The sequence below is a fragment of the Podarcis muralis genome, chromosome 11, assembly GCF_964188315.1.
Source record: "Podarcis muralis chromosome 11, rPodMur119.hap1.1, whole genome shotgun sequence".
In the NCBI taxonomy this organism is placed as follows: Eukaryota; Metazoa; Chordata; class Lepidosauria; order Squamata; family Lacertidae; genus Podarcis; species Podarcis muralis.
In genome coordinates this window covers 34787426-34809615 of record NC_135665.1, presented here as the reverse complement: position 1 = coordinate 34809615, position 22190 = coordinate 34787426, and the positions used below count along the sequence as shown (strand labels likewise).

The window sequence follows — 22190 nt, the reverse complement described above, 5'->3', positions numbered from 1 at the left end:
CGAAGTATTTCTCAGCTTCTACATGTCAGATTTGTACACACACGGTCCCACATATATTCTGCCAATCTGATTTATTCTAGGTAATGGATTTGATTATATCAGACTAAATGAACACCACTGAAAGTGAAATTGTATTCTTTGTTCCTTTCTCCTAAACGTAGGCACATTTTTTTTTTGCGGGGGCGGTGGGGTCTGCCACACTCCAGGAAGTTTCCAGCAATTGGTAATTGTCTTCGGGTAGCAGACAGCCTATGATCAAACACGGTAGCTGCATGTAGACATTTGGAAGCCATGGATAAGACAAAGCAAGATCCTTGATTAAGATTCAGAGACCCCAGTAGAGCTATGCACATACAATTATGCTGCATATGCACATTGATTCTCCCTGTGCAACTGGGAGCCTCTCACTTGTACTTCTATTGGAACATGCAGAGTCCATGTGCATATAATTGTTCAGATCTATGTAGGAGACACTGAGAGTGAGGATGGCAGGTCCCCCACTCTCCATGTTTATTGAACACCTGAAAGGGCTTGTTGAATGGAAAGTTGTCCACGCCCCCCCCCCCCCCCACTTCATCCACATTTAAACATTTGTAGCTGGCTGGATAAAATTGGTATATGAAAAGCTGAAACATAGTTTAATTTTATTTGCAAGCTCTTTAAACAATGGAGTGATGTCGTTCTAAGTTTTGGTCCACCAGCAAATGATTGTTAAGCTTGGGATCTACCAAACACAGAGCCAATATAGCATCACTGTCTGTTATATTCTGCTGGCACAGCAAGGATGTTTTATCACTAATGTGTAGGTTTGCTGAAGACTCAGCAGCTCATGTAAATATGCATCAACAGTTAATAGAATAATTGTTTTACAATCCTAGTGCATATTTGTTAAAGCGTACTTGAGTGGAAGTGCTGACCTATCTGATTTTAAATTGTCGTATCTTTGCAATATTTAAATTAAATGCAAGCATCTTGCTTGGCCTAATGGTTTTGCTCTTGCGAGTAAGCATATGGCTTGGTGGAGCTGAGATAGCTTCAGTAATTATTATCAGAACTTGAACAAGATGTCTATTAGCTTGCAGTCTGGTACATATTTTGTAGCATTCAGGCCTATGGATTACTACAGTAACCAGGCTGCAATGATATTGTGGTGGAGGTTTTTTAAAATAAATAAATTATGGAGTTATTTTGGAATTGTAGGTGCAAACACACATATGCCACCACCCAGGCCATGAGAACTGTGATTCCAATTTCCAAATCACAGAGCAGATCAAGTAGGGCAGGCACCCCCAAACTCAGCCCTCCAGATGTTTTGGGACTACACTCCCATCATCCCTAGCTAACAGGACCAGTGGTCAGGGATGATGGGAATTGTAGTCCCAAAACATCTGGAGGGGCTGAGTTTGGGGATGCCTGAAGTAGGGTATCATGGTCGATTGTATCAAAAACCACTGAGAAATCAAGAAGTAGCAAGGTCACATGCCTCCTGACTTTCTCTTGAGATAGGTCTCACATCAGAGCAAACAGAGCCATTTTGGTATGAAACCCAAGGCTCAACTCAGGATGAAACAAGTCAAGGTAATGCACACCTTCCAAGAATGTCTGAAGTTGAACAGCTACTGTAGACAGTCACACCTTGGAAGTCAAATGGAATCTGTTCTGGAAGTCAGTTCGACATTTGGAAACCAAAGCACGGCTTCAGGAAGTGTCTCCGGACAGCGCTGGCCCCCGGCCTCTTAGGTGAGGCCCCTAGAGTCGGACACGATGGGCCCGTACGGGCAGGGGTACCTTTACCTTTACCTTTAAGTATGCAAGCTAGAGCACTTTGTGGATCACTACTTCAGGTTGAATATTCATAGTCAGAGGGCATAGCTCAGTTAGGTTCAATTCCTGGTTGATTCCAGCTAAAAAGCATCTCGGCTAGGAATGGCCATTACGAAATTTGGGACGAGGTGCTAACAGCATGCTGATGACGCTCAGCTCTGTTTCTCCAAAATATCTGAATCAGGAAACACAGTATAGGCTCAAGACCAGTGTCTAGATCTACTGGTGGCCTGGATGTGGGGAAATAAACCAAGCTCATCTGAGGAACTGGCCAAATGCCCACCCTAGATGGGGTTGCACTCTTAGTGGAGAAGGTACGCCAACTGGGGGTGCTCCTGGTTCCAGCCTTGTCCCTTGAAGCCCCAGATTTGCCAAGCCAGCTAGTCCAACTTCTGCAGCCATTCTACAACTGGGGTAGCATGACCACAATAGTTCAGGCACCAGATACTTCAAAAATGGAATGCACCATATGCGAACCTTCCTTTGCAGCTGGGCTGGAAACTGCAGTTAGTGCAGAATACCACAGCATGATTGCTGAGAGGAGTCTTACCACAGCACATTAAATCTCATAGAATCATATGATTGTAGAGTTGGAAGGGACCATGAGGGTCATCTAGTCCAACCCCCTGCAATTCAGGAATCTTTTTCCCAAAGTGGGAAACCCTGAGATTAAGAGTCTCATGCTCTACCAACTGAACTCCACCCAACAATCTGCACGGCCTTGCCAATTTGCTACTGGGCCAGGTTCAAGGTTTTACTATTAGCATAAAAAAGCCCACAATACCTTGGGAGCAGCTTGCCCTTCTGTGTGAAACTTACACATCTAGAAGTGCCATATTATGTCCATTCTGTATCTGTTAGGAGTCCATCTCTCACTGTGACAGCACTTAAGTCTTGGAAGTCCTACTCTACTCTTAGACAGGCGCCCTAGCTATCATCTTAAAGGTAAAGGGACCCCTGACCATTAGGTCCAGTCGCAGACGACTCTGGGGTTGCGGCGCTCATCTCACTTTACTGGCTGAGGGAGCCGGCGTACAGCTTCCGGGTCATGTGGCCAGCATGACTAAGCCGCTTCTGGCGAACCAGAGCAGCGCACGGAAATGCCGTTTACCTTTCCACCAGAACGGTACCTATTTATCTACTTGCACCTTGACATGCTTTCAAACTGCTAGGTTGGCAGGAGCAGGGACCGAGCAACGGGCGCTCACCCCATCACGGGGATTCGAACTGCCGACCTTCTGATCGGCAAGTCCTAGGCTCTGTGGTTTAACCCACAGCACCACCTGCACCCGCTATCATCTTAGATATGTCCTAAAAACATATTTTTTTTTAGAAAGTCTACCCAGACACATAATTTAGTTATGAATTGTGGGTTTCTCTCTCAAAGAAATGCTCCTTTTATTTGTATATTATTGATAATTATTTAATATTGTTTTATGTGTACCTCTCAGAGGTTGTTTGATTAAGAAGTTTATATAATTCTCTAAGCATATGTATATACACACATATTCTATTGTTTATGGACAACTTAAAAAGCACCAGTAACAATATAAATCCTTGGAGGAATCCACTTCTTACATCCGTTTATTATGAGAACAGTCCAGTTGATTCCTGTTCTCGCCTTTCTATTTAACTAAGTTATCAACCAGTATCCATCCTATTCTCCCATGATGACTGCTACATTTACTTCAGCGTATTTGGTTATCGTAGGTGCTCAGGTTCTGCCCATGCAATCAAGGCCTCTTGAAGGAAGGGCTGGAACTCAGTGGTAGAGCATCTTCTTTGCAAGCAGAAAGCCTCAGGTTCATTCACTCTAGGGCTCAGAAAGACTCCTGCCTCAAACCCCACAGAGCTGCTGCCAGTTATTGTACAAAGAAATGAGCTAGATGAACCAACACTCTGACTTGGTATAAAGCAGCTTCCCATAAAAAGGTAAAGGATCCCTGACAGTTAAATCCAGTCACGAACAACTCTGGGATTGCGGCGCTCATCTGGCTTTACTGGCCGAGGGAGCCGACATTTGTTGGCAGACAGTTTTTCTGGGTCATATGGCCAGCATGACTAAGCCGCTTCTGGCAAAACCAGAGCAGCGCACGGAAACGCCGTTTACCTTCCCGCCAGAATGGTACCTGTTTATCTATCTGACGTGCTTTCAAACTGCTAGGTTGGCAGGAGCAGGGACTGAACAACAGGAGCTCACCCCATCGCAGGGATTCGAACTGTCATCCTTCCGATCGGCAAGCCCAAGGCTCAGTGGTTTACACCACAGCACCACCTGCGTCCCACAATTTGCCATAATATGTATTATTATTATTTGTTGTTATTTGCATTTTTATATGCATTTTTATGTGCATTTTTACACATGTGTAAATCACATTTATCACATCTTAGAAAGGTATAATAGACATTCCAGGAGAAAGAAAGATAAGCAAGCCAACCTCTGTATTCAGTATCCTGGAACAGCCAAGTGACCAACAGATAGTGCTGATCTGGTTTCTGTTCCTGCACCTTCACAATTAATGTTCCTTAACATTAACAAGTTCCTTTCTTCAGCACTGCCTGCCATATTGTCTTTGCTGGAGGCCATCATATCTCTACCTTCAGATAGAGTGATGATAGTTAATTGGCCCCACTGCAACCCTTCTTTCCCATTTTCATTTCTGCTCATCACAGTTGCTTTCTTTAGCCAAAGCTCAGGCATCAAACACAGCATGATGAGAAGAGCTGGTGTGATTCACTGAACCACCTGTTTCTTTTTCTACTTACCTTGATGGTAATGTTTCACAGTCTTTAGTACTGTATTGTTCTTTCTCCAAACTTTTTTTTGCTGGAAGGCTAGGTATTTCTTTTGCTTTTTCTCCAGCAGTGAAATACTGCAGCAGAATCTAATTTATTAGTATATTCCACATATCTATGCTTTCTTCTAGATAATATGATGTATCTTCTACACTTTCATTTTGCTTTAACCTTGCTTGTTGTATACATTGTAGCAAGGTAGTTTTAGGAGATTAGCACAAGATGATAAAAACTAGCTCACCCAGGTGTGTCCCAAATGTAAATAGGAGATTAGGCTCTGCGAGTTTTCACTATATGGGATGCAGAGAATGATCTGCACTAGACAAGAGCTATAGCATATTGCTATCTAACCTTGAGCAAAATTGTCAGAAAAGGAATGCTGGAGACTGCAGTGCAGCTCTGCACCATTCTTTATGAATGGTTAAGCCTAAGGATACAAAGTGTGTGCATTAATTTACAGGACAAATGGCTACCAATATTGCTGAGGATCACAAGAACAGCCACTCTTTCCAAATGGGAAAATCCTCACCCATATGACCTGCACACAAATGCTTTAATTTCCACCCTTCAATCAAATGATCCAGAAATTTCATTGAGAAAAATTATGTTGACACAGAGGGAGATGTGTTTCTTTCCATCACAGAAACGCATTTTCAGCTTACAGACCCTATTTAACAGCTCTATTGTAGGGTTTACTTTTATGTTTCTAAGAATGGTGTGTGTTTTTGTGCCAGAAATCCCTCCTTATTATTAACTAATTCTTTGCTATTTCTTTAGTCTGGCAGCAATCCAGAGTAACTATCTCTAGCTCGGGGTAGCCAATGTGGTGCCACCCACATGTTGCTTGAGTATAATGTACTGCACTCTAATAGTCTGTATAGCCAGGAAAATAATTTTCTCCATTGAGATAAGCTCTGCCAGCAAGTCAGTTGAGAAGAACTGCACCAATGGCATAGACCAGCGGTAGTCAGCTTGCCCCCCCCATCTATCATTAGACTACAGCTCTCATCATACCTGACCACTAGCCATATTGGCTGAGGCTGATGGGAGCTGGAATCCAACATTTAGAAAGCACCATGTTGGCTTCCTCTGGTCCAGCTGATTTCTTCTATTATTATTATTATTATTATTATTATTATTATTATAGTTCTCTGTGTGGCTCACAGTGCAAACAACAATTAACAAATGTTAACAACAAGCAAACAAGAAAACTGCAACAAATTAATTTAAAAACTAAAACAAAATTGAAGCAGAACTCAATTTAAAATGGAAAGGCCTAGATAGACATGGCTTATTTAAAGGTCTGAATAGAAGAGTCACTTGGTGCTCAAAAGGCCAGAAAGATGATGCTGGTCTAAACTCTGTGGGAAGGCTGTTCCATAACCCAGGTTTCCCTCATTTCATTGTGTGGGTGCACTCAGAGCATGGCAGAGCTGGGTGCAGGAACATCTGTGCCTAGGTCAAACTCCTCACCCAACCCAGGAGAAGAGGGACTGGATTACTATGGATCTCACCCAATAAAAATTAAATGAAGGAAGAATTATATTGCAGAAAAAAAAAAAAACATTCCAAATAAATGGCAGCAACAATTAACTAACAAAATACGAATTCTAACAAAGTAATACAATTAGCCTTTATTAAATACTTTGCTATTGGAAGAAATTAGGAGCTAATATATTCCATACACCTGCTGTTTGTATTATAACATCCCTTTTACTGCAATAGCAGAAGAGTGGCTATCCTGATTCCCATGCTAGACTGGCATATATTTAGGTGATTGCCTTGGTCATTGTTGCTCTAAGCATTTGATTATTATTTTTTTAAAAAAATGCATACCTGCAATTTTGAAATGGCAGCTGCAGATTCCTTGGAGGTGAAGCCTCCTTCTAACTATTTGCTGGTATCGCAAATTCACCTCTAAGAATCCTTAATCCCTGTGGCTGAGGGTTAGGAGACAGAAAAAGAATTGTATTTGGAATATCACTACCTTTGCCTGATAAGAAATTCTGCCAAAATTCCTGCTAGTATTAAATCGAAATCTGTATTTTAAGGCTATCATGACATTTCTAGTCCTTAACTTATCTATTTCATGCAGCTGTATCTTTGACTTATTCCTGTGTCATCTATATTTCAGGAAGAATAAAGAAGTTGCTTTTCCCAGAAGCATTCGAATTGGGCTCATTCAAATAATTATTCTGAGCTCCACAGCCATGCCAAGTAGTCAAGCTTATTTACAGTCACTTTGAAGTTAAAGATTATCACCAGCTGCCCTTGTAAGTAGGGATGCTGCTTCACAGAGGGACAACACTGGAGGCTGAAGCCAAAACCCACCAATCAGAAGCTGCTGACTAGGTATTAGGCAGGAAGAAAAATCCTCCCTTCACTGAAACTTTTCTACTGTGTCATCAGTGCTTGATTCAAGCTTAAAGTTGTCAGTGTGGGTCCCTTGGACCTGAAACTTCCATGCATTCATCAGCAATGTTTTTCTTTAATTGCTTTTCTTTCTGTGTTGTAACTATCACACTAGTATCACCAACAGGATTATCTTTTATATACTCTTGATGGGAACAAAACTACATGTGCCCAATGCATATATTTCACTGACAATAAGCTGTGGTGTTTTAGATGTACTTCATTCTTGCACTTAGAAAGATACTGATCCCCCCCTCTGCCCCATCATCAGTGGACAGGCTTCTTTCTTGCAAATATGGGAGGAGTCAAGTTAGTATTCCACTTTGCCCAGTTATTTGGAGCTGAGGGAAGGTGCTGTGCTTTTGGAACAAGGGTGATGCTTCCTCTAGGGCTATCACTTGCAGCACTGGCAGTATCAGCATGGATTGAGGACATTGTTAGTCTGCACCTTTATGGAATTGTGAACTCCTCTCAAGGCATGGAGCTTACATCTGATAATGACAGGTTCCCCTCATCCTGTCAGTTCTAATTCAGTTCTGGCAAGGAATCAGCACATTAAACTGGGTCAACCAACAGTGGTCATAGCTTGGACTCTTGCTCTGCCCTTTGAATACCTCTTCAGATAAAACAGTACCACCTAAATAGGTCATTCTACCTATTGGAAATAAGCCTCCAATGATTAGATCACTATTACCTGATTTGAAATGAAGTGATGTGTTTCACACAAGACAGCATTTCTGCAAGGGCTAGAATACTTTCCCCCCTGATAGTGAGAGACTATTGTCTATCTTTTATTCAAGTGACATTATCTCCTAATTTCCTCTAGGCAACCTTTGGTTGTTGACAGCAATCCATTTTGAAGGATTGTAAACTCTGGATTTTTATCAGTCTGTTTCCTAAAATGCAGAATAGTATAACAATGACTGTTTGGATAACATGAATAATAGGATCACTTAAATTAATGGGTAAAACCTAGAGCTAGGAAGCAACCCTAAGAGAACATTAATGATTGCTAGATGTCAGTAATTTTGTCACTAATGTTGCCAATATTGTTGAGTCAGAGGTGTATCCTGGGTTGATACTGACTACAGCCAGGGTGGCTAAACTGTGGCACTCCAGATGTTGTTGGACTACAATTTCCAACATCCCTGACTACTGACCAGGATGACTGGGCACCTCCAACAACTAGTTTGCTACTCTTGAACTCGGGCGACTTACCCATTGAGGCTAGTGGCGTGGGGTGCCAAGGTGCCAAGTTCTGGAGGGCACCAGGGAAGAGGCGGAGGCTGGAAGCAGTGCCTCCTGGCATCAGCCATGCAGCACTGAAGCAGCACCGCGCCCAGAGCCTCTGTCTGCCATGGCCACCGTGGCACGAAGCAGCCAGCTGAGTCGGGAGGCGCCGCGTCCAGCCTCCACCTCTTCCCCGCCAGAGGAGCCACCCTCCAAACACTGCCCACCTCCTCCAGCCCTACTGGCAACACCATCCTCCCTAAAAAAAGGTGGACAACTCTGTGAAATGGGGGGCAGGGCGCCGGAGGGAGCTTTGCACCATGGTGCCAGTTATGCTTAAGACAGCCCTGCTTGAATCAGAGAATAAGGTAAAGGTAAAGGTACCCCTGCCCGTACCTTGACGGACTCTAGGGTTGTGCGCTCATCTCACTCTAGAGGCCGGGAGCCAGCGCTGTCCGCAGACACTTCCGGGTCACGTGGCCAGCGTGACGAAGCTGCTCCGGCGAACCAGCACCAGAGCAGCACACGGAACGCCGTTTACCTTCCTGCTAGAAAGCGGTACCTATTTATCTACTTGCACTTAATTGTGCTTTCAAACTGCTAGGTGGGCAGGAGCTGGGACTGAACGACGGGAGCTCACCCCACCGCGGGGATTTGAACCGCTGACCATGCGATCGGCAAGTCCTAAACCCGCTAAATGCAATGGGCCTCAAGTGCAACTATCTTTTCATTGGGAATACCATGTTTTGATACTGGAGAAGCAATATTCACCCCATTTTCTGTGATGCAGCTTAAATTTTAACTTACCCTGCTATGACAACAGATAGCAGGAAAGAGCTTTTGAATATAGTGGGTATTTCCCCCTTGTCTTCTAGTATTGATTGCAACCTCAAATTTACTGCTTCACCTTGTAGGCAGTGTGAAGCTGAGAGGGATTATTAGCCTGCATATGCTATTAACTGTGTGACTCTAGGGCAACTAATTTGAGTTCATTAGACTCTATGTTGGAATGAACCTTCAAAGACATAAGATATTACTGTTGAAAATGTTCTGTTTTGAATGTGAAAAACAAAGTCTCATTTCTTAGCGAGCGGAATCTATGGTTAGGACTCATCTTACTCTGTTTATCAGTGGAAACAAATCACGCAAATAAGCAAGTACACTGGCATAAACATTGCTAAAACCAGGTTCGAAGGCACACATTGCCAGAAATAACTGCTGAAGGGAGTTTATGAGGGGAGGATCCTGAGTTAGCAAACATACTAACATAAGTCAAAAGAAATAACTGATGTGTCACAAACATCATTTACAAGAAAGGCAGAACAAATATATAATTGAAAATGGAGCTTGAAATGCCATCAGTTCATAACAAAACCTCAAGTCCAAGCTTTATTTAGACCAAGGTACTTTGAAGATGATTTATGCATTTCATGCAAACATATTTTTGCAGCTTGAAGTAAACACAAGTTGACTTTTTCCACTGGATAAATACCATAAACTATTCCATGGCATAAACATAAATTTATGATGAATTGTTTTGTGAATGGTTCAAGCATCGAGATCATGAAATGCCGCATCCTAAAAGTCTTCAAAAATAAGGTGAAACCAGAATGTGGTTAAACATGTGCAAATCTTGAAGGAGCTCAGTTTGTTGACTCCCATTACTCTCTATTTCCATTTTGAACCAGACTATGCACACATTCACCCAAATGCTGTGTTTGTCTGACTGCGTCTGATCTGCACAGTCTACAAGAAACACGCACATAAATCAGGAGATCCTGTAGTCCAGGCCAGAGATGGCCATTGTGGTGCTTTCCAGAGGTTGTTGGGACACCAGAATGGCCAGTGGTCAGGGGTTATGGAAGTTGGAATCCAACTATATCTGGAGGGGACCAAGTTGGTTACCCCTAGAGCACAGGTGCAGTATCTTTAAATGGACCAAAGGAAAAACAAATTTTCCTGATTATACAAATGCAATGATGCATTTGTATAATCTTACTTGTTTAATTGTCTTACTTGTTCTGTCTTGCACATTTATAATCCACCTCACAGCTAAAAGCTAATGATGCAGTGTACAGCATGATTAAATGAGGTAAAATGCAAATGATACATACTCAATAAACTAAAAACAGTAAGATCATTTCTGTAATTGTACAGTTAAAATTCCATAAAATGACTGTTAGGTTTCTGTGACTTAAGTAAAATTAACACTGTGTCCTAATTTTCTGGGAATTCTGAAATTTTTGTTTTCTGAAAAGCTCAGCTGGTGTTTTCAAGCAGAAATGACAGTGTCAACTTTTACTGTATCATGCAATAAAAGAGCATGCCACTGGGTGGAAGCACAATGTACACTATTATATATAAATTAATAATGCAGAATTAACCAGAACATGCAGTTTGAATTCACCAATAATGATCATGTCCCCATTCAGTTATTGCTTCTGATTTGCTACGTTCATAATTTTGGAAGAATATTATACTATTTTTAATTCAGCTAATAATGCCAGAAGTTTTTTTTGTTATTGTTAGATACTTATATGTTCCTCATAACAAGGGTATAGTAGTCATAATAAGGATATGAAAGTCAAACATTTTAAAACATGGAGAAAGAAAATAAAGACTGTTTTTTTTCAATAGGGTAGTGCATGTTGAATTTTCCAAAATGTTCATGGATTTTTATAAGATGGTATATTCTTCTAGCTCTTGTGTATGCTACAATTCCAAATAACCCCAAGCATAATGTTAAGTCACAATCACAAAAATGTTTTCTGAGGTGGACAAATAGCCCAGGATAGAACAGTCTCTCAAGACTGGGACATAAGTTTCCAGAACCAATATTTTTCTTTATACCCAAGTAACCTTAGGAGATGGGTAAATTGCTCAAATAGAAAAAAAAAATGTACAGCCCTTGAGAAAGGCTTTGGCTACTGGACCCACACGTGACTGTTCCATTATAAGCAATGATGTTGAGGCACATGAAGTCCTTCTTAACATTATGCCCACCAATCAGGGGATGAGCAGGCGAGTCAAAAGGTGTCACTGAGTACTGTGGGGATTCTTTCTAGTACGTGCAAGTGTGAGCTATGCATGATAGCACGATTTCCCTACAATCCATCCTATATTCCTTTGAAAACAACTTCTTTTTCATTTTTAACCAAACTTTGGGTCCACCAACCCAATGAATTTACCAGTATCCCTTCAACACTGTAAAATCCATTCACATCCTAATGCCTTTCTCATGCTTCTCTAATATGTTGATCAAGTTCTGAAAAGCACATTTGTGTTTCTCTTCCAGGAATAGTTGTACAAAACCTGACACCATGTTTTGCATCATTTATTCATGGGACTGGTGTTTAAATGAATAGGTTTGCATTGTGATGTGAGCTTTTCGGAAATGCGCTTTAAAACAGTAACAGTTGGTGCCAGCCTCTAGCCATGCAAACAATGAGGTACCAGTTGCGAATCAATGGGAATCTATGGCCAGTATGCAAAGAACCATAAGTCAGCAATAGTGCACAGGCTAAAACAATAGGCTCTCAATCGGGAAGAACAGCAAAAACAACCTCCATGTTCTGAATGGTTTGTTTTCAGATAAAACCATTATGCATTCTGTACAAGCATATAGCTACATATGCATATGGATGTGTATGTCTGTATATAATATAATGGACATAAAGAGATAGCATTAATCAGAAACCTGAATTTGGCAAGGAGGATATATTTGTTAATATCATGCTTTGATATCAAAGTAGTAGAGCATGCAAAAGCTCTTAGGTTCAGATTTCCAGATAGGGATGTAACTGACTTCTGCTTGAGACTGGAAAGCAAGACAATACTAAGCTAGATGGAAAATTGGTTTAGCTCAGAATAAAGTGCCTTCCTGTGCTCTCATGAGACACTGTAAATCCTTAAAATTCTCTAGTACTACAAGCCTTGTATAATTTGTACCATATTGAACTCCTTAGATATTATTGTTATGATAAAATAAACTAGTGATTATGATTATATTCTACCACATGGCCTCCACTTTATGGTTGTGAAATACAGACCATTCTAATCTGAAGCACTGTGAATTGCCATTGCATTCTCACTTTAGCCTCTCCACCTGCTCTCTCTGTGGCATGCAACACTCAAAAAAGAATCTCCATAGTGACACACACTATATAGCTACCATGCAGTGGCTTCCCATATGGTGCTTGTAACTCATTGGTCTGACTTGTATCAAGCAGTGACTCTATATTAAGTGTTTGGATAAATATATCTCATCTGAAGCTTCATACCTGAAGTGGCAAAATATGACCAAGGGAAGCCAATATGCCCAAGCTTTTGCTGCACACCACACGCCACCATGTTAATGGTGTAGAAGAACACCTGCCAATCCTATCTTTGTGCTAAGAACATAGGAAAAGCCCTGCATCCTGTTCCCACAGTGGCCTGTGCAAAGCCCACTAGCAGGACAGGTAACCTGACAGCACTCTCCCTGCTTGTGCTCTCCAGCAATTCATGCTACTAAATCTCTGTCCCTCCCCCAAGCTAGCATTTGTTTCTTTTGCTACTCAACAATCTGCTATGCACACATTTTATCTACCTTGTCTCCACTGTCATTCTGTTAGCCTTTAAAATAATTAAGAGATTTTGTTAATGGAATGCTGTGGCAAGATAATAGTCCCTTGCTACTAGATAAAATGTCAATTTGACATTTATTTTCTAAGCAGGAGGCAAGTATCTGGTAACAGTCTCCTGAGCTATTAATTTTGTTTCTGTTAAAGATCTCTTGTCTCCACCCATGAACTATGAAATCATATATATATATTGGCCCCATTATCTGCTTGCATTTTATGAAGCACAGTTGCATTTTCCAAATTTCACCTTTCTCGTGAGAAAGGAAAGCTCTTGCTTACTTCAGCCATTAGCTCATACCTCATACCAGCAGCTTATTAAAGTAATATTTCACATAGCTCTGGGTTTTGGTTTTAAAAAAGTTTTCCAAGCACTCAGAATGGTCTTCAGACGGATTGTTCCTACTGCCTCTTTTACATGTTTGATTTTAGTGCAATCAGTAACGTTCAGGATTTCCTCTGTTGTATTAATTAAAGGAAAGCTACCTGTTCTGAAGCCGTGTAAAGGGGGCAAGGAATCTTTTCACATAGTGGCAGTGTTGGTGTTTCCTTCATCTCCCCATCCCATGTGACCAAAATCCAAATTAAACTTGTGATGTTTCGTATTTTGCAAGTATTGCTGAATCTTAGTATTGAAAAAGAGCTTCACAGGCCACCTAGCCCTGTCCCTATAGAATGGTAGAATATTTTATATATAAAACAATTATCCATAGGCTTACTATAAATGAGAAGGGAGTCACATTAAGAAACTACAGTGGTACCTTGGGTTACAGATGCTTCAGGTTACATATGCTTCAGGTTACAGACTCCACTAACCCAGAAATAGTACCTTGGGTTAAGAGCTTTGCTTCAGGATGAGAACACAAATCACGCAGCAGCAGCGGGAGGCCCTATTAGCTAAAGTGGTACCTCAGGTTAAGAACAGTTTCAGGTTAAGAATGCACCTCCAGAATGAATTCAGTTCTTAACCCGAGGTACCACTGTACTTGCCTTGCAGCCCTATATGACTTCTAACCAACAGGAGGCTCCTTCATAGCTGTAGCTTCTTTCTAGAATTTCCTGCTCTCCAAAACCTCCATTTGTTGCTATAGCCTGTGAAGACTGCTTACTAGGTGGGATTCAGTTGAAGATGCAGTAGACTTCAGGGGTAGCCCCAGAACTGCAGAAACTCCCTCCCTCAATTTGTGTCTTGCCCCAACTGCACAGGCATTTAGGTGAGCGCTAAAGACCTTCTTCTTCAATCCTGCCTTTTATTGAGTCATAATTAACTAAGGTGCTACAGAGCAGCTTTGTAATTATTCCTGTATGCTTGCTAATGTGGCTGTTAAATCTTTTTATCTTGTCGTGCTTCCGTGTGAACGTTGTTTAGTTGTAGCTCTAAAAAGCAACTAAAATACTTTAAATACATGGATAGATGTATAGATAATTGCATAACTTCTAACCTATGAGCTGGAGAAGGCCTTTTAGGCCATGTAATGTCCAACCCTTTCTGGATGCAGGAAATCTGGAGCTTCTGCATTCCCAACCCATGGCTGCTGAAACTCTGCTTGAAAAATTCTCCATTGAGGAAGAGCTTAACAACCCTCTAGGTGTTTGGTTCCATTATCAAATTTCTCTTCCTGGGCAACTGAAGTGTGTTAGATCTAGTTCTGCAAATCTTTGCCCTCTACCATGTAATAGACAGTCAGGGTTCTCTTCTCCTAGCTACAGTTCCTTCAGCATCTCCTCATGGAGATTGTTTTCCATACCACTGGCCAATTTCATTGCCCTCCTCCGATTCTGTTCCAATTTGCCTGTATCAAATTGGGCTATTCATAAATTAAAAGGGGCAAGTCTAGAAGATTATGCCCATTATAAAAACCAGGATTTGGCCTGGTTTGTAGCCAAGTTTACCACGTCAGGAAACGAAAGGGGAGAGGAAATATAACATAGCATGCAAGTTGACAGAATAGCATGCAAGTTGACAGGAGCAAAATCAGAGAAGGAGGAGAGAAGAAAAAGAGGTGACAATGATTGGAAAGAGTGGGATAATCTTGGGAAATGCTATAAAGGTGGTTAAGCCTTTTGTCTGCAAAGTTTGAAAGGGGAATACAATTATTTTTGACAGGCATTGCAATTTTCATTTTTGCGATGAAGTTTTGAAAGCATTATTGGCATTAGCTCTGATCACTGGCATTTTTTATATGAATGTCTAAAACTTGATTCAGATAGAGCCATTGCTGTTACTATATGTGTGGTGTGACTTAAACCCTTGGAATTAGCAACAGAACAATAAATGCCCTGCTTCGTTAAACTAATGTTATTATTAGTGGAAATAACTGTAATTTCTTGAGGAAAGAAAGCCAGCCAGGAGCTGTTAATTACTTGTTAAGAGTTCATTTATCTGCTGGATTGGCTACAGAAGTGTCGAATATTTTTTGAGAAAAACTTTTTTTTAAGGTAGTAAAATCCTGTCAGATCCACTAGGTGGCACATGATGACCATGGTTAATACATTATGCTGCCACAAAACCTCCCATTCATGTCATAAATAAAGACCAGCATTATTAATTTATACCATTGCATCCACTCTGCCCCCAATATTTGTTTAGCCAGCTGTTTCCTCTAATCCTGCTTAAGCACCATTGACTAAAATTCCAAATACATTTGGGGTGGGGTTCCCCCCCCCAAAAAAGAACATTTTGTTACCTACAAATTACAAGCTGCCTTTTCAAGCACATGCCTGCATGTAGCAGTTGCAAGCTGTGAAGCCAGAATGTCTAACAATTCCTTAGTAGAAACACAAAAGGTTTGTGAGCTGAAAATGATTCAATTAAACACCTTACAAAATTGAAAAGGATTTTAAACATATATTTTGACAGACAATATTTCTGATTTTCAAATGTCAAATAAAAAAAAAGTGAATCTACTTTCAGTGTTTTAAGGCATTTTAATTGTCACTTGAGCAGAGAGGCAAATATTATTGCAGATGCTTTTAATTCTTCCCATGGCTTGCAAGCCAACTCTGAACAATCTTCAGGTCTTTGATCCTAGTGATACATACAGGAAGAAAGCTTCACTGAACTGTTGGGAAGCGGGAAGAAGACAATCTGGAAGCTATGTTGCACAAGTGGATTTCCACTGCACAAGTGAGTGGACATCATTGAATGGATTTTTGGCACAACGTATTCCATCATAATTTTCATCAGAGTTTATTTTCATCATAGAGAATTCAGGACCAAAACTTTAAAAGGCACAATAGCATGAACAACAAAAGGTTTGTGTGCCATTTTTCTCCTTTTACAATTGTACTCTTAAGTAGAGCTTGTTCCAAGTACTGTACTGACTACTCAGTCTTGCGACTTAGAAATGAGCTACATTATTGGTATGTTTAGAAGGCTATAGAATAGGTTGCCAGTCAAGATAGGACTCAAAACTTAACCCATGTAACAGACTAGTCAGTCTAGAAGCAGAATACTGTCTATACAGCAGAATCTTTCAGGGTATAGAACAGGATGCAGAAAATTTGAAACAAGTCATCTTAGGGCAAAATGTGGATTTGCACCTGCCTGCCTGCCCATTAATGTAGGGGCAGCCCCCACATTAATGGGGAGACAGGCGGGTGCAAATCCACCTTTTGCCCTAGTGGACATTTCCCCCTTTAAATGCAGGGTTTTCCAAATCCACAGAAAGCCTGAAATGGCCAGAATAGAAAACCCTGCATTTAAATGGGGGTGGGGAGAGGAGGACTGGTGCAACACTGGGATGGGGAGAAGATGATGTGAATGCTTCAACATTAATGAAAAAAAGAGTCAGGAAGGTAAAAATACACATTTAGCTCTGGTGTGGACAAGCCCTCAGACTGTGAACATTGTATATGGGGAGGGGCAAGCCCAGATTCCACATACTGCTTTTATTGCCCATACACCCCTTTCCCTTGGTGTTCCATCTCCTTCGGCCACCATCTTCCACCACATACTTCCTAGACACTGGTTGTAATAATAGCGTTTGTAGTTTAGATATACTCTTTTAGTGTTAAGAAGTTGGTAATCTGATGACAGGTCATGTGGACGAGAAGTGTGGAACAAGCACAGTTATCCTACTGGTGGCTATAGGTTTTGGGGTTGTTGGGGTTTTTTTAACCTTCTCACAGCAGACAAGAGGTAAGCAAGCACATGCATGCATATTCATTCTTCTGAACAAGAAGTATTTTCCTACACACTGGAAAACTGATACAATAAACAATAATTCTGGTCTACACACTTGTGCATAGATACCCAGTTATGATTTTCTGATAAGCATTTATGAATCATTGCACTGGAAAAATTAACACATGGTGTGGTTTTCAGAGTCACAAAAGGCCAATGCCAGAAGCTGTCAAGTTTTGGCAAGAGTCCAGAGACTCATTAAAGAGTTTGGGGGCCCACAAACTCGCTTACAAGGTTTTCCTCCCCAGCAGCTAAGCAGAAAAGTCATCTTCCTGTGTTCCCTACACACTGAAGACTATTTAGAATGCAGAATTACTGTTTGGAGCATTGCTGGAATGAGGTGCCTCCCTCCCCATGATCTACAACACAGCCCTAATGTATCCAAGCAACTGCTGCTCTACCTCATGTTCCTCTTGGTGCATTTGAGGAACCTACAGGACTTCAAGGAAAAGGAAGGAGTGGTTCTTTTTTTTTTTTTTTGTGGCTGCTTTTTTAATGTTTTGATTACTCTTTTTCCCTCTCAGCACTCCCCCACCTACCCAGTTTTTTGTGTATTCCCTCTGTCAGGGGATGAAGTGGTTGGATAGGACAGGAGTGATGTTCGCCAGCACAGGTGTGGTCTGTGGTCTCCTAGTGTGAATTTAGGTTGGGGTTGGTTATGACTAACATTGGGAAGTGTGACTAATGCTGTGGCGACACCCTGTTAGAGAAATGTTAAATGAGAAACAGAACAGGCAACTCTGCATCACCTTTGCACACACTGAGGATGAGGAATGGTTGGCAAAGCCAACAGGCTAACTGTTAAGTTTTTGTACCCCTGATGGGGTACAAAATTCAGCTTTAACTCTTTCCTGGATCAGGGTCCAACCAACCAGGTCAGGCCCTGCTATAACAGAAAGTGAGACTAAGCCTATGAGCATCATGTCACAGCATGGAGGATTCTGGGGCAGTTTCATACTTCTCTCACATGCCATTTTATAACCATGCCTCAGCTTTCTAACCCATCCAATAAAGAGTCCTCCCATGAAGTGTCCTTAAAATGTTAGTGTTGGTCCAATCAATTATAAGCTCAAATTCCACTAAACTATGGCTTACTATTAGATTTCTACCTCATGGGCCAAGTTCTGCCTACACTAATTAGTATTCTTTACAGTATTTGTCACCCTAAGTTTGAGTACCATTGAACTGATTCCATTAGAATAGGACACTATTCTTTATATTACTTATCTTCTCATGAACTTCTGGTTCTTCTTTTTATCATTTTTTAAATTTTCTTTCCTGAATGAGAATATAGATACAGTGGGGCTAAACTGCTACTTTACAACAACAAGGTCTCTCTCTCTCCACCCCCCAACCCACTTTTAAAAAAACTTCATATTCAGTGTAAGCTTTTGGGGCATTAAGGCTAATTAGAAAGACAATCCTCTTGGCACCTATGTGCCACACAGTGCAGATGTTTCTTCATTGCACCACTGAAGGTTTTAGAACTTGTTTCTTTGAAGGAGGCATTTCTTCAATGCTGAATTAGAGCTTGTTGTTTTATTTTGCAAGGCTTGTCAGTTTAAGAGTATGCATTGCAGTTTAATAGTTCTTGCTCACTGAACTGAAGCGAGCTGGGCCATCAGATGCTGGCTGAATATCAGCCTCCACTAACAACACAAAGCTGATCCCCGCTAACATCTTAAGCTTATTTCCTCATCACCTTGATGTGGATCATTGCTTGTATAGTGCTAAGATAAATGGGGTGGGGGGAATCCAGGGAATTTTACTTTGCGTCCTGCTTCAGCACTTTTGGAAAGAAATGTGCTGGAATAGAAACCCCACCTATTATTCAAACATTGGACAAGTTCCACTCTCTAATTCTGCCTTTCTAGTATCCCACCCCAGCTCAGTACAGCAAAACTAAGAGTCAGTGCGACTTGGAAAGTAACACCCACTTACCTTCATGCTTCGAATTAAGCACTTTCAAAATGTGCTGGTTTCAATGGAAGAGTTAGTCAAATTCTTGAAACTAGTGCAACTGAAAAAAGACACTTAACTTTGCTGAAATGTGCCCTTTTTGTGCTGTTCAGCACAACTGAATGAGTTTCGAGAATGCACAAGAAAAAAATGTAATGCATTTGCAAATTTGAAAGTGCTAAATATATTGAGCTAAAGAGATCTCATGCATCTAGGCCTGGCTTAAATTTTACTCCATTTTAACAGCTCATTGTGTCAGCCTGTAACTTTAATATGCAAAAAAACCTGACTTTTGAGAATATAGTTATTTGAATGGCACAATAATACCAACCAATTCCTTCATCCTCTGGGAATGTGCATTACAAGGCACATTGCAACACATCATATATAATTTGTCCAGAGCAGAATAACTGAAGCTCTCATTTTGCTACCACCTTCTTGCTTTTTACTCTCGCTAAAAGTGTTTGCAAATTGAAAATATTAAACTCACTGTTATTAACTTTTCCATTAAGCTCTTATCACAGAGTGTAACATATGTGTTTCATTTCATGTAATTCTTTTTTTCCCCAACTAACGTTTAGAATTCAGGGAAACTATGTTGGGATTTATTTGATCTTTATAACAATCCATTGAAACTATATACATGCCTTTTCCACTTTGAAAAATCCAACCAACAACATATGTGGACTTTCTAGAGATTATAATCATACATACATTAATCTCATTTACACATTGCTTGCTGTATAACACACTACTGATTCCAAGACCTGCATCTACCCAACTCTTGCAAAACTGCCAGTTTTGGAATGTGTGTTTCAGATTATTATTAACATGAAAGTAAAGCAACAAATACTTTTTTAGGGTTCTTGAGGTAACACTGCCATGAGTCTACTACTATCATCCAATAACAGCCTTTTGATAATTTATTTAAGTTTCGATCATAAGTAACTCAGTGTTGGAAAAACATGCAACACACTTGGGACTAAACCATTATGCCATTTTAATGTGTTGTGGACAAATACATTGTGGAGGCTACAGTCATCCCTAAAGTGCAAGGGAGGATGGCACTTGCTAGAAGTGTAAACTTCTTCATGCCCCTTTCATCCTTTTCGTGCATGTTCAGGAAAGGTACTTATCCATTCAGCCCTTCCTTCTCCCATGAAATGCTGCCAACTGTAGGGGGATAACTCATCTTGGTGACAAACCAAGCCAGGGACTCCCACTCGTTGAAAGCTTTTCACTCTCAGGAGGATTGTCATGCAATATAATTTATTAGCCCAGATTAACTACCTCTTGTACTGAGGTACAAGATCACCCTATCGTACTGGCATGAATGGAAGTACCCCTTGCCCCAGTGTGGGAAATGAAGCAGAGAGTGGTGGCTCTTCTAGACTCAGGTGTCCCAGCCAGGTGTGAAATTATGCATGTTCCTTCAGAGATGTGAAAGTTCACTAGGGTTCCTGTTTCTTTCCTTCCATTCTGCTTCCTTACATGTCCATCACTCGGTGGGCTGCCCTTGGTTCCTCTTGCTGAACCAAGACGCTCAAATTATTTTAGCCCTTGCTTTAGGAAGTTTACAATTCCTGTTGCTTCCATTGCTGTCGCTGTGGTAATAAACGTGGTCAATGTGAGCAGCGGCAACTGCTAATCATATTTGACACCCCATTTTCATCTCTCAACACTACCTGAGATTCCACAGAAGGCTATCCTACGCAGGGGCATAGAACTGTGGTTGGACTCATAGAATTGTGGAGTTGGAAGGAACCCTGAGGATCATCTAGTCCAACCCGATGTGATGCTGTCATCCATCAGCCTCCAGCCAGCATGACCAGTGCTCAGAGATGATGGGAGCTATAGCCCAACATCATATAGATGACCACTGGTTCCCCAGCCCTGAAATACAGGTTTGCCTAGTGGTAAAGATTTCCCCAGCACAGAGCTGAGGCGAGTTGCATCTGTTTAATTCCTGCCTGTCTTTGTATCTGTTAAAAGCCAGAGGAGCTGTCAGAAGGGGCGGGCGGGATGGCAACCCCTATTCCCTGAGCGCTCCACGCCTCACACCAACGGAGAAAAGTTGGTTCCAAGTCCTCCCTCACACGAAGTTCGAGCATTCCCAGGAAAACTGGCGCCTTCAGATTATGCTCTATTGGTTGAGAGCAGCTTGACGGGACTCCCTCCCTCTCTCCCCACCTTTTCCTCTCTCTCTCTTTCTCTTTCTCTCTCTCTTTTTTACCTTTCTCAAAGCTCCAAAGCGAAGATGCCTCCCCTCAAAAAAGCAAAAGAAAGTCTCGCGACGTTGGTCCCTGAGCGCGGCGGGCTCTGCGGTGGCCGCTCGCCTGGCGTCGTTTCTGCGCGCGCTCTGGCTCGCGCGCGGGGAGGCTGTGAGGGCGAAAGTCCCGATCCAGGCGAGAGGAGCGCGTGAGGCGGGAGAGCGAGCGAGCGAGCGCCACTCTCGGTCGAGAAGACACCACGTCAGACGTGAAGGACGTTCCCCAGAAAGCTCGGCGTGAGCTCCGTTCAAAACCTCAGGAGCGAAGGGGAAGAAAAGTCGAGAGCAAAACACACACACGGAGAGAGAGAGAGACACCCACAGAGTGTCCGGCGCAACAGCGTCTCTTCACACAGTGGCCTCTTGTCCCTTCTGCCCCCGTGTCCTGACTGACGCCCTCGCCACTTACCTCAGGGTCTCGCTAGGTGCCCTGCCCTCTTGGCTCCGCCGCTTCACAACTCCCCTCACGCCACCCGCGCCCACGCCCCGGCTTTGCCCAGCGAGTGGAACAAGTTGTCAAGAGTTTCCCTGTGTGAAGGGATCGCGGCGGGGCGAAGGACCGACACCTTCTCAGGAACACGATACTCCCGGGCTCCGTGGGCTCTGCCCTCCTCCTGACGCCCCCACCCCCTTCCCCCTCTTCTTGGGATGGTGTCTTGGAGCAGATCAAGGAAGAGGGGAGGAGAGAAAAACGCCGAGGAAATTCTAAGAACGAACCGAATCCCGTTGGTTTACCCAGCGATTCTTCCAGCGGCTCGCCCCACACACGAACATGTAGGATTAAGGGCGCGTGCGATCCCTATTTGGGGAAATCGCTGGCAAACTTTAGCCCTGAACTTTAGTGGAGTCGGTTGCATCCTTGGATCATCAAGCATGGGAACTATTCTTTGTGCTG

The 22190-nt window shown here is 42.0% G+C and overlaps 1 protein-coding gene across 2 annotated transcripts in view; it reads right to left on the bottom strand.

Moving 5' to 3' along the window:
* Nucleotides 1–21903, bottom strand: part of HAPLN1 (hyaluronan and proteoglycan link protein 1) — a 62992-nt gene extending 41089 nt beyond the window's left edge. The window contains exon 1 of one of the 2 annotated variants that reach the window (XM_028748773.2): nucleotides 21705–21903. The gene's annotated coding sequence lies outside the window, so the exon portion shown is untranslated. The other variant, XM_028748771.2, reaches the window with a different exon arrangement.
* Between the last annotated feature and the right edge of the window lie 287 nt (nucleotides 21904–22190).